This window comes from Marmota flaviventris, chromosome 10, assembly GCF_047511675.1.
Source record: "Marmota flaviventris isolate mMarFla1 chromosome 10, mMarFla1.hap1, whole genome shotgun sequence".
Taxonomy (NCBI): domain Eukaryota; kingdom Metazoa; phylum Chordata; class Mammalia; order Rodentia; family Sciuridae; genus Marmota; species Marmota flaviventris.
In genome coordinates, this window is record NC_092507.1 from 77,366,660 (window position 1) to 77,378,064 (window position 11,405).

An 11,405-nucleotide genomic window follows, 5' to 3' on the forward strand; every position below is an offset into this window, starting at 1 on the left:
AAGGAAAGCCATTGGGAAGGTTGTGAGTGATGTGATGTGACTAACACATAAGGGCATCTCTCTAGCTGCCCTGTGGAGAATGGACTATAGAAGAGTGATTATAGCAGCAGGAAGAGCAGTGAGAGGGCCTACAGGACAGGGAGAGCCAGAACTAGGAGAGGAGACATCTGAGATGGTGCATAGTTGACAGACTGATGAGAGATCCTGTATGCGAAATCAAGAGCATTTGCTGACAGGTGAGCCTGGAGATAGAATCCATTAACTGTTCCTTAGTCCTAACATTCTTGACTTCTGAATTCCTTTCCTTAGAGCTGACTCCAGGTTTTAGCTTAAGTGGGTGGTGCCATTTACTTAGCTAGGGAGAGGAACAGGCAGGTCTAGGGTGAAAAACCAAGAACTCTGTTTATATTGTATGAAGTTCATATCTGTTAGACATCAAAGAGGAGATGTCAAACAGTTTTCTGTATGGGGCTGGAACAGGAGGGAGGTCAAGGATGGAAAGGTGAGACTGAAGTCATCATCACATGGAGGGTAATTAGACCTCAGTGCTCTCTCCATGCTCTCACTGTACTTTCTAGAGACCCCCAACTCAGCCTTGTCATGCTGCCTCCCAATTTGCTCCTTGTATGGGTGTCTTCCCTCTCTATTTGTAAGTCTTTGAGGCAAGAATTGTGTGGTGTCTATTCTCCTTTCTGTATAACAAGTGCCCGTTATATAGTAGTGTTCAATAAACAACTATCGAAAAAAATTAAAATGTTGCGGGGCTGAAGATGTAGCTCAGTGATAGGGCACTTGCCTAGCATGCAGGAAGCCTGGGTTCCATCCTTAGCACTGAAAAAATTGTTGGAAGAATAACAATCATGGGCTGGGGATATAACTCAGTTGGTAGAGTGTTTGCTTCATGTGCATAGGGCCCTGGGTTCAATCCCCAGCACAAGAAAGACAGAAAGAAAGAAAAGAAAGAATAAGAATAATGATCATGGCAGCCATTGAGAGTTTGCTATGGGTTATCACCTACTGTTTAGTATTTTGAATTAGATACACACACATATATTTTCATATAGGCACATGTATACAGGAAAAGATCTGAAGTGTGCACACCAATTATTTTCAGTGGTTACCTGGGGAGAAGGAGAAGGGAGGATGAGAGAAGGAATTTTACTTCGTATGTTTTATTGTTTTAATTTTTTCAGTGAGCAGTTCATCCTTTTTGTACAACATTTGTAATTTTTAAATCAATGAGAACAAACAAAAGGAAATAAAAAGCTGAAGCATTCTTTCCTCATCGAAGGAGGACTTTGATATTCTACTTCATGCAACAAATAACATTGAAAACAGAAACAGATGTCCTTCATTCGAGCATGGAGAAGAAAGCAAAAGTAGGAGAACTTGCTTAAGAAAGAAAGATTTTAAAATAAAAGTAATCTCTTAGAATTTAATGTACACGAGCACATATGGCTTTCATTGTTTTGTTAATCATTTTACAAATGTAAAGGAGGACAGAAATAACTTGCTAATTTTACCACAAAAAATATATTTGATAACCTTGAATGTGTTACCAAAGAGAACGTGTCCAAGGAAAGATAGATAAAACAAACAAAATATTAGAAAGGTTATCTGTGATTGAAATAAGTTTTTAGGTTGAACACTATGAAATTCTCATTTTTATGAATCAAAAATGGTAGCAAATCAGTTTTACAAGTTTCAACAAAACATATAAGGGTTTCATATGTACCTTTAAAAACAACAAAAATATATAAATAAAGTTTAAGTTTTATTTTTAATCACTTAAAAAAAAACATTCTATAAAGCTTTATTTATTTATTTATTTTGGTGGGGAATACCAGGGATTGAACTCAGGGGCACTCGACTACTGAGCCACACCCCAGGCCTATTTTGTATTTTATTTAGAGACAGGGTCTCACTGAGTTGCTTAGTGCCTGGCTTTTGCTGAGGCTGGCTTTGAACTCATGATTTTCCTGTCTCAACCTCCTTGGTGGCTGGGATTACAGGTGTGCACCACCACACACCTGTAATCCCAGCCACCTGGCTGTCTAATAAAGCTTTATAGGAGCCACCTGGCTCCTATAAAGCTTTATTAGACAAACCTGACAACTAATTTTTTCTCAGCTTTTTAATTTACTTTAATTTTTCTTTTTTGTACTGGGGGTTGAACCCAGGGGCACGTAACCACTGAGCCACATCCCCAGCCCTTTTTCTATATTTTATTTAGAGACAGGTCTCACTAATTGCTTAGGGCCTTACTAAATTGCTGAGGTTGGCTTTAAACCTGCTATGCTCCTGCCTCAGCCTCCCAAACTCCTGGGATTATAGGTGTGTACCACCACGTCTGGCAGGGAAACTCATCTTTTCATAATACATTCCAAGTATCGATGTTAATATTTAAGGGGACCATTCAGGTATCCTTTGTGCTTTATTAGTGTTTAAAGCAGAAAAGAAGAAAACAACTAAAACCAAATCCTTTCGTGAAATACTAGTGTTCAGTGAAGAAAGCTGGGTTCCATTCTCAGCACTGAAAAAAAAAATGTTGGAAGAATTATGATCATGGCCATCCTTGAGAGCTTGCTATGTTTAGACACTCACAGGTTATATGATCCTATTTAAAAGTATATATATATATATATTTTCACATATGTATTTTCTACTGACAGCTAAATTTTGTGACAATCTCAAATTAAAGGTTATCAAAAAATTTAGATTGTTTTAAATCTAAGTTCATTTTTTAAGATCAAAGGAAAACAAAGGCCTAATTCACTGTAGACAGATATGTGTTAACAGCATACCAATTGAACAGATACTTGATTTAGAGTGAAAATATATCATGAGAAAAGGGAACACATTGTTGTGGGAAGGTAAATTAGTACGGTCACTATGGAGAACACTATGAAGATTCCTCAAAAAAAAAAAAATCTACTATATGATCTAGTAATCCCATGAATTCAAAGGAAATGAAATTGGCATGTCAAATAGATACATATATGCCCATGTTTATTGCTGTACGATTTACAATAGCTAAGATATGTATTCAGCTTAAGTGTCCATCAACAGACAAATGGATAAAGAAAATGTGGTGTGTATATGCACAATGAAATATTATTCAGTCATAAAGAAGAATGATATTCTATTATTTTCAGAGAAATGGATGAAACTGGAGGACATTAAGTGACATAAGTCAGAAACAGAAAGATCACATGCTCTTTCATATGTGGATGCTAAAAAAGGTTGATTGGAATGTAGAATAGTGATTAATAGACAGGTGGAGGAAGAGAAGTCTAGAGGGAATTTGGAAAACAACAATTACATAGAAATAATAAGTCGAGGTGCTACAGCACAGCAGAGACTATTGATCACAATAACCTATTGTACCTTTTATGAAGAACTAGAAGAGAGGAGCTTGCAGGCTCCAAGCACAAAATAGTGAGAAGGAGATAGAAACCTTAATTACCCTGATTTGATCAAAACATATTGTATATGTGTATTGAAATATCACACTGTACCCTGTAAATATGTACAATTAGAAAACTAATTAGTGAAAAATATGACATCATAAAAGAAAATAAAAGCAGAGAAAAGAAATTTACTATGACTGCAATCCTTAAATTATTGCTTGAGGTATACTTTTCTATCTAGAAATTCATTTAAAAATAGTTTTACCATCCAAAAAATTAAAAACTTCAAATTGGACTAGTTTGTTTCATTAAAGCTAAGACCTCATCTACAAGAATTTCTTTTTTTAATATTTGTTTTTTAGTTTATATGGATATACTATCTTAATTTTACATTTATTGGGTGCTGAGGATGAATCTAGTGTCTTAATCATGCTAGGCAAGTACTCTACCACTGAGCCAGGACCCCAATCCAAAAATTTTTTTTTTGAGGGGGGGTACTAGGAATTGACTCAGGGGCACTCAACCACTGAGCCACATCCCCAGCCCTATTTTGTGTTTTATTTAGAGATAGAGTCTCACTGAGTTGCCTAGCATCTCGCTTTTGCTGACATTTGGCTTTGAACTTGGCATCCTCATGCTTCAGCCTCCCAAGCCACTGGGATTATAGGCGTGTGCGCCACGCCCTGCTCTCTACTAGAAATTTCTATATCTTGAAGCACAAATTATAATCATTGTCCTTATTTTATTTTTAATTTTTTTAGTTGTAGATGGACAGTGTACCTTTATTTTATTTATTTATTTTCATGTGATGCTGAGGATCCAATCCAGTGCCTCACACATGCCAAGCAAGTGCTCTGCCACTGAGTTACACCTCCAGCCCCTGTCCATATTCTAATATCAGAATAATGTTCATCACCAAAGGTCCTATCCTGTCCTAGTAAAGGATTTTTTTTTCAATGCAAATAGAATATATGTATTCAAAATTGCAGGAAAAGAAAAAAAACAAAGAGGAAGGAGGATGGATGGAAGACCAAAAAAAAGGAAAAGTAGAGGGGTTGGGGCTATAGCTCAGTGGTAAAGTGCTTGACTAGCAAGTGTGAGGCCCTGAGTTCAATCCTCAGCACTACATAAAAATAAATAAATAAAATAAAGGTACTGTTTCCATCTACAACTAAAGAAATAGAAAGAAAGAAAGAAAGAAAGAAAGAAAGAAAGAAAGAAAGAAAGAAAGAAAGAAAGGTAGAGGGAGTTATTCTGAAATGATAGGATTATTTCAAGAAATTGGTGAGTAGAATATACTATTGAGTTTCATGATGAACTAGAAACAAGCTCAATTCTGAAGGAACTATTGTCTCACAGCTGGGGGAAACTATGTTTGCCTTTCACTAAGGAAGACTGAGATCAAGCTCATAATGCTGACCAAAAAGATGCCTGCTGCCACCCAAACGGTGCAATTGTCTCATGTGAAGTCACTGTGCAATTCCAAAACACTGATCTGGAGCCTGAGAAGACCTCCTTCTTCCAGGTTTTGGGCATCACTACTAAAATTTCCAGGGGCATCAATGAAATCCTGAATGATATGCAGCTGATCAGTGGGACCTACTAAAGCCACACTTCTGAACATGCTGAAGACCACACCCCCACCCCTGATTCTCCTTTGGGCTGATCAGCCAACAGCTGTTTCGATAATGGCAGCATCTGTAACCCTAAAGTTTAAAATCACAAAGAAAACTGCACTCTACTTCCTGGTGGGCATCTGCAATGTTGCCAGTATTTGTCTGCAGATTGGTTACCCAACTACTGCCTCTGTGCCCCATTCTCTCATCAGTGTGTATAAATAGGTCCTGGCTTTGTCTGTGGGAACTTAATATACTTTTTTACTTACTGTAAAGATGGAGGGCTGCTCAGCTGATCCATCTGCATTTGTGGCTGCTGTCCCCATGACCCATATTGGCTCCCCCCCTGCTCCCGCCCTTGTTCCTGCTGTTGCCCTAGTCAAGGTTGAAGCCATGGAAGACCTGGAGGAGCTGGACAGGAATATGGGATTTGGTCTCTGGCTAATCACCAAAAAGCAATGAACTCTTACCAGCTTTATTCATTTATTTATTTATTTGGTACCAGGGATTGAACTTAGGGGCACTCGACCACCAAGCCACATCCCCAGCCTTATTTTGTATTTTATTTGGAGACAAGCTCACTGAGTTGCTTAGTGTCCCGATGTTGCTGAGGCTGGCTTTGAACTCATGATCCTCCTGCCTCAGCATCCCAAGCTGCTGGGATTACAGGCATGTGCCACCGCACCTAGCTTGCCAACATTATTTTAAAACAAAGCAAAAAAAAAAAAAATAGTACTGATACATGGTTTCCTTTCCTTTGACACAGAATAGTCTTTGTTGTGACGAAATTTGATATACACATCTATAATTTTATAAAGATTTTGTTTGTATATGAGCTCTCCATGGTTTATGGACTCTGTCAGACATTTTCTTGCTCTTTTTTTTTTTTTTTTTTGAGAATAGTACATTCAACAGCATTTATTAATTCATATTAATTCATTCAACAAATGTATACTGAACACTTCCTCTGTACTAAACATTCAATTAACAGATATTTATGGACTCTGAGCCCTATGGTGTGCTTGTTTTGGGGATATCATGGATGAGTAACAGGCATGGTTCATGCCCTCACTAGTCAAGCAGGGAAGAATGATCATTAAGTCAATTATTACAATAAAGTCTGAAATGTCTTATGATTTGAAGAAATAAAGGATGTTACGAAAGTACATAGTGAGCTACTCACCTAATCTGGAATGAGTAGGGAAAGCCTTTCAGTGATCATAGTTGAGTTGCAATCTGGCCTGGGTGGGACCTAGGAATACAGGGATGTAATGACACAATCCCTGCCCCCAGGAAGCTTACAGTTTAATAGACCTCTAAACCATGTGAACTAACAACCTCAGCACAACCTAAGAGCCAGAAAGGAAGAGTATAAAAGAAGTTCAGAAGAAAGAGGTTCTGACAAGATCTGTATTGGAACAACATAAAAGATTTAATGTCTCTGAATGGATCTTGGAGAAGTGTAGACTTTGGTCTGGGGTTCAAGGGAGAAGGAAGATGTCCTGTATTGAAGGAAACTGCGGGGTATGTCTAATGGGCAGAGATTAGCCATAGGTAGCTACTTATCCCTTTTATCGTAAACATTCCGTCATAAACATTTCAAACATAAAACAAAGTTGAATGAATATTACAGTAACATATACTTTCCAAGTCCTACCATTAATGTTTCTATCCTACTTAAAAATATATCTATCAAAATTTCCAAATATTATAAAAGAAATATATGTGCTTAGAATAATTTTAGACTATAATAAATTATATTTTTGGTGGTTATTTTCAAAATTGAACATTCACTAAAATCAGAGGTTATAGGAATGTGTTTTTTCTTTTCTTTCTTTTTCTTTTTTGGTGAGTCTGGGAATCAAATCCCAGGGTTTCACATATGCTAAGCATGTGTTCTACCACTGACCTGAACTCCCAGCCCCTAATATAAATTTTTAAATAAAATCTCAAATAAAGAAGTTAAGAGTATATTTGTGGGAATTAAATAAACAGAAAATACTATTATAGAAAAATATAATCCATAGACTTTAAAATTCTTTCATCTATCAACAAGGTGCTTTAGTTTATTTTTGTTTTCATTTTGTTATGGTAACTATGAAAGGATTTATGCTGATTAGGAATAATAGGTTTGTCATTTAAATTACAGTTGGCAGTTTAAATTCCCCCATTCAACTGATAATTGGATTTCCAGCTTCTAGATTTTTATGAAGGCTAGGCTATCAAGCATTCTTAGGATTTTTAAAGTTTTATATACTCCTTATGGTAATTTAAGTATGCTAGTAAGAATCTTTTATGAATATGTATTATAAACATGAAGAAAATGGAAAGATGTGCTGAGAAATAATCTCACTCTTATAAATGCATGCTTTGCTAATGCACATTCCAGGTGAGAAGGCTTTTTAAAAAGGCATTTCTAGGAATAATATGAGATCTAATTTGGAATCATGCCTTAGTTTGATCATTCCAAATCTCACTGCCCATAAGAATCACCTGTAGAACTTACAACATTGAATATCTGGTTTAATCCTCCAAATTCTAACCAGTAGGCCTAGGGTGGCATCCCAGAATCTTCATTTCTGGCAAAGAATGAACACAATGCAAGAGAACACCTTCGAGATAATACTGACAAGTCCTTATGTTGCATCACTCAGGTTTGACTGAGCACATTGTGGAATATCTTCTTAGTCCATTTGGACAAGATATTAATGAATTTTAATTAAGGAGTTATAATAATTTTAGCTATATGGAAGCAGGTTATTTGAATTAATCCTCTTGCAAAAGATATCTTAAAGTGATGAAATAAATTTTAAAATGTTCTTTCTATAGTATTTTATTTAGGTAGGAAATTATCAGACAAAATTGAAGCGAAGTCAGAAATCCTAAGGATAGCTGAGAACCAAGGCTATTTGTATGCTTTGAGGTATTTACTAAAAGGGAAAATTTTGAGGGGCAGTTCATAGTTTGGGCTCATGGGACATACAAGACAGGGAGTCTAGTAGGAAAACCTCCCCCAAGAAATCTGGGACCCAAAAGGGCCAAACCCCACAGTAAGACAATTTGGAAAGAAGTCCCTCCATCCCTTATCCCCAGAGTGCCTGGGTTCTGTGAGGTTGGAGAGGAGAAGAGGACATTTCTAGGTAAAGCTGTAACCACAAGCTGGTGTTTATGCTGTTTTTCAGCCCAAATTTATATCACCTGGGGGGCAAAAAAATCTCAAAGGCATCAATTTAGTTTAGAATTATTCTAACTAGAAGACTCTTTGTTTATCTGACAAAGATAAATGTAAATCCTTTCTGGTAGAGAATCTCTTCATCTCAGGCCTTAAAAAGTGCCATACATAATTTTCCAAGGAAAGTGAGTGTGACAGATTGCAACAGTGACCCCATTCCTTACTTCTCTTTCTAGTCACATATTTTGCCATGTAACTTTGCAGTGTACTCATGCCCTTCCTCTTGACACTGGGCTCAGTCATTCAACTTGCTTTTGTTATTGGGTGGCTTTTCAGATAAGATACAAGCATAAGCTTGAGATGGGCTTGCTCAGTAAAGTTTATTTTGTACCTCTGCCATAGCCATAAAAATATGCCAGGCCATCTTGCTAGCAGCTTTGAAAAAAAATTAAGGTAGGCCTAAACAGATCTTTTTATCTGGACAAAAAGTCCTTTAAGAATCTTTAAGGTACATTTGTCCCACAGTAGACTGACAGGGGCCATTCCGACTCGGCTGTGGCTCTCAACAGACATGCTCAAAGTTGTAACAATTAAGTCTATAGATAGAGGTATATTTCAAAAAATCACTTTGGATGTGTATTTTGGTAAATAGAGCTATTTGGAATTAAATACACAGAAAACCCACAAAGATTTTGAGAGAATTGTACTAGCCAAAACACTGCCAAGCACTGCCAGACTGAACTGAAACTGTTTAAAATAATTGGGCAGAGAAAATCTTCTGGGCTTTCAACTTTCTTTAGGCTGAGAAAGTGGCCCAAAGATATTTCCAAATGCTTTCTGCAGAAATGATCAAGGAGCAGAAGAAAAATCAGAGACATTTCAGATGGAGATCCAGAAGGCATGGAGACAAATACACTGGGTGTCTCTCTCAGGAAGCCAAACCAGGGATTACTCAAGGAGCATTCTTCATCTTCAGAGAAGGGGAACCTGAAACATTTGCCTAGTAGAATTTCAAAACCATTATGAACCAGTGACTGCTATTCTTTCCCATTTTGAATGGAAGTCTATTGCAGTTATTCTGTCTCTGTTCAATATTGTTGGGTTTGTAGGGGGCAACAACTTGCCTTTTATTTATGGGACTCCAGATGTATGTGATCTGGATCTGATGCAGATCAGAAGATCCTGGACTTTGAGCCTAATTGTGAGCATATTTTGCACATGCACATGGGAGGAATGTGAATTATTTTGATTGTAAGAGCAGACTATGGTAGTTTGCAGAAATATTCCTAATTTTTTTTAGAAATATTCCTAATTTTTTTTCCTGTTTCCATATCTTTACCAAGTAAGTTTACAATTCGAAGAGAAACCTGCCTCATACCTTGACAACTGGCCATGTGATGTACTTTGCCCAGCAGGATATTAGGAGACATGACAAAAGCAGAGGCTTAAAATAGGGTTACTCCTTAGGGCTTGCTTTCTTGTACCTTGGACATTATTGTGAGAAAATGCCCAGACTATGGTCCTAGGAATAGGGTAGTGAGAAACAAAGGGAGCAGAGCCACACCCTGTCAGAGGGAGCTATTTCAGCACACAGACTGCTAATCCCCAAACACAACAATGATCCTTGCTGAGATCAGCAGAGCTACCTAACAGACCCATAATTAATCCTAAATGTGTGGACAATTATCACTTATTGTAATTTTGATTCTCTGTGAAAATTGCCTCCTTTTTGTTAACATGGTCTTTATTTCAAATTATTACATGTGAAATAATTTCCTTTTAAAAGCTGATTCTCTAAAACATGATAAACAGAGGCCTTGAAAGCACACTAGGCTCCTTTTTGTAAGCTCTCTGTCCCACATAGAAACAACCTCCTTCCACCTGGAGTGGTAGAAAGATAGTTGACATTAAGACATCCTGACATGATATGGAAGACATTAAAATCTGTAAAGGAAATCACATTGTAAATAACTGGTTCTTTAGTATCAAGGACAAATGGGCTCAGTATTTTTGACTGAAATTTCTAATGCAAGATGCACATGCAGTTGTTTTCCCACTTCTCCCCAAAGTAGCACTAACTTTTTACACACACACACACACACACACACACGTACTATCTCCTAGATATCTCTCTCTCTCTTCCTTTTGGTAATAGAATCCCCATTGCAGCTAAGTATGTATTCTTTTTTTTTTCCCCAAATAGATGAACACAATATCTTTATTTTTATGTGGTGCTGAGGATTGAACCCAGTGTCTCACATGTGTGAGGCAAGTGCTCTGCCACTGAGCCACAACCCCAGCCCTTAGTATGTATTTTTTTTTTGAGAGAGAGAGAGAGAGAGAGAGAGAGAGAGAGAGAGAGAATTTTTTAATATTTAGTTTTCAGTTTTCGGTGGACACAACATCTTCATTTTTTATTTTATGTGGTGCTGAAGATCGAACCCAGCTCCCCGCACATGCCAGGTGAGCGCATTACTGCTTGAGCCACATCCCCAGCCCTATTATATATTCTTGATTAATTTCTTATCAGTGAAATGTGAGTGAAAATGATTTGGGCAAAGTCTGTGTCACTACCTTAAGGAAAAAAAAAAAAGGTTTTCCTCCACTTTCTCTTTTCTCCTTTTCCATTAAGTGGATGCAGATGTGGTATTAGAACAGTTTCAATTGTATGGTCAAGAACAATACCTCAGGGCAATGCTTTAATGTGTATTAAAGCTGCCTGGGGGATCTTGTTAAAATGCAGGTCCTAATTCAGTAGGTCTGGGGTTGACTGAGATTCTGCAGTTCCAACAAGCTCTTAGGAATTGCCCCTGCTGCCTTATTGCCATTACAAAGGCAATAAGGGATAGTGAGTCAACAGATTGAAGGGACCTGAGTTCCTGGGGTACTCTGAGTACAAGAGCTCTCTATTCAACTCAGTCTGTTTCACTCCCCATGATTTCTGAGTCAGTGTTTGAGACCTTTTTGTTTCAATAGCTTGGCATGTGGCCCAAGTAATAATTCATGGAAGCAGAAGGGGACTTGGTGGTCTAGGCTCCTAGAGTGGGAGCCTTCCAATATCTCTCACTTTACTCAGGGTTAAGGATACCTGACATTGGTTTTTCCACTTTACCATCTTTTATCAGAGGTGAAGATGGGTCAATTGCTCCAACAGGAAAGGTCATCTCTGCAATTCCCTGCTTCTGATTTCTTCAATCAATTTCTTGC

At 37.5% G+C, this 11,405-nt stretch overlaps 1 pseudogene; it reads left to right on the forward strand.

Annotated features, from left to right (window-relative positions):
• The first annotated feature begins 208 nt into the window (after positions 1-208).
• LOC114092565 (large ribosomal subunit protein uL10-like) lies at positions 209-5,488 on the forward strand (annotated as a pseudogene).
• Positions 5,489-11,405: the final 5,917 nt, after the last annotated feature.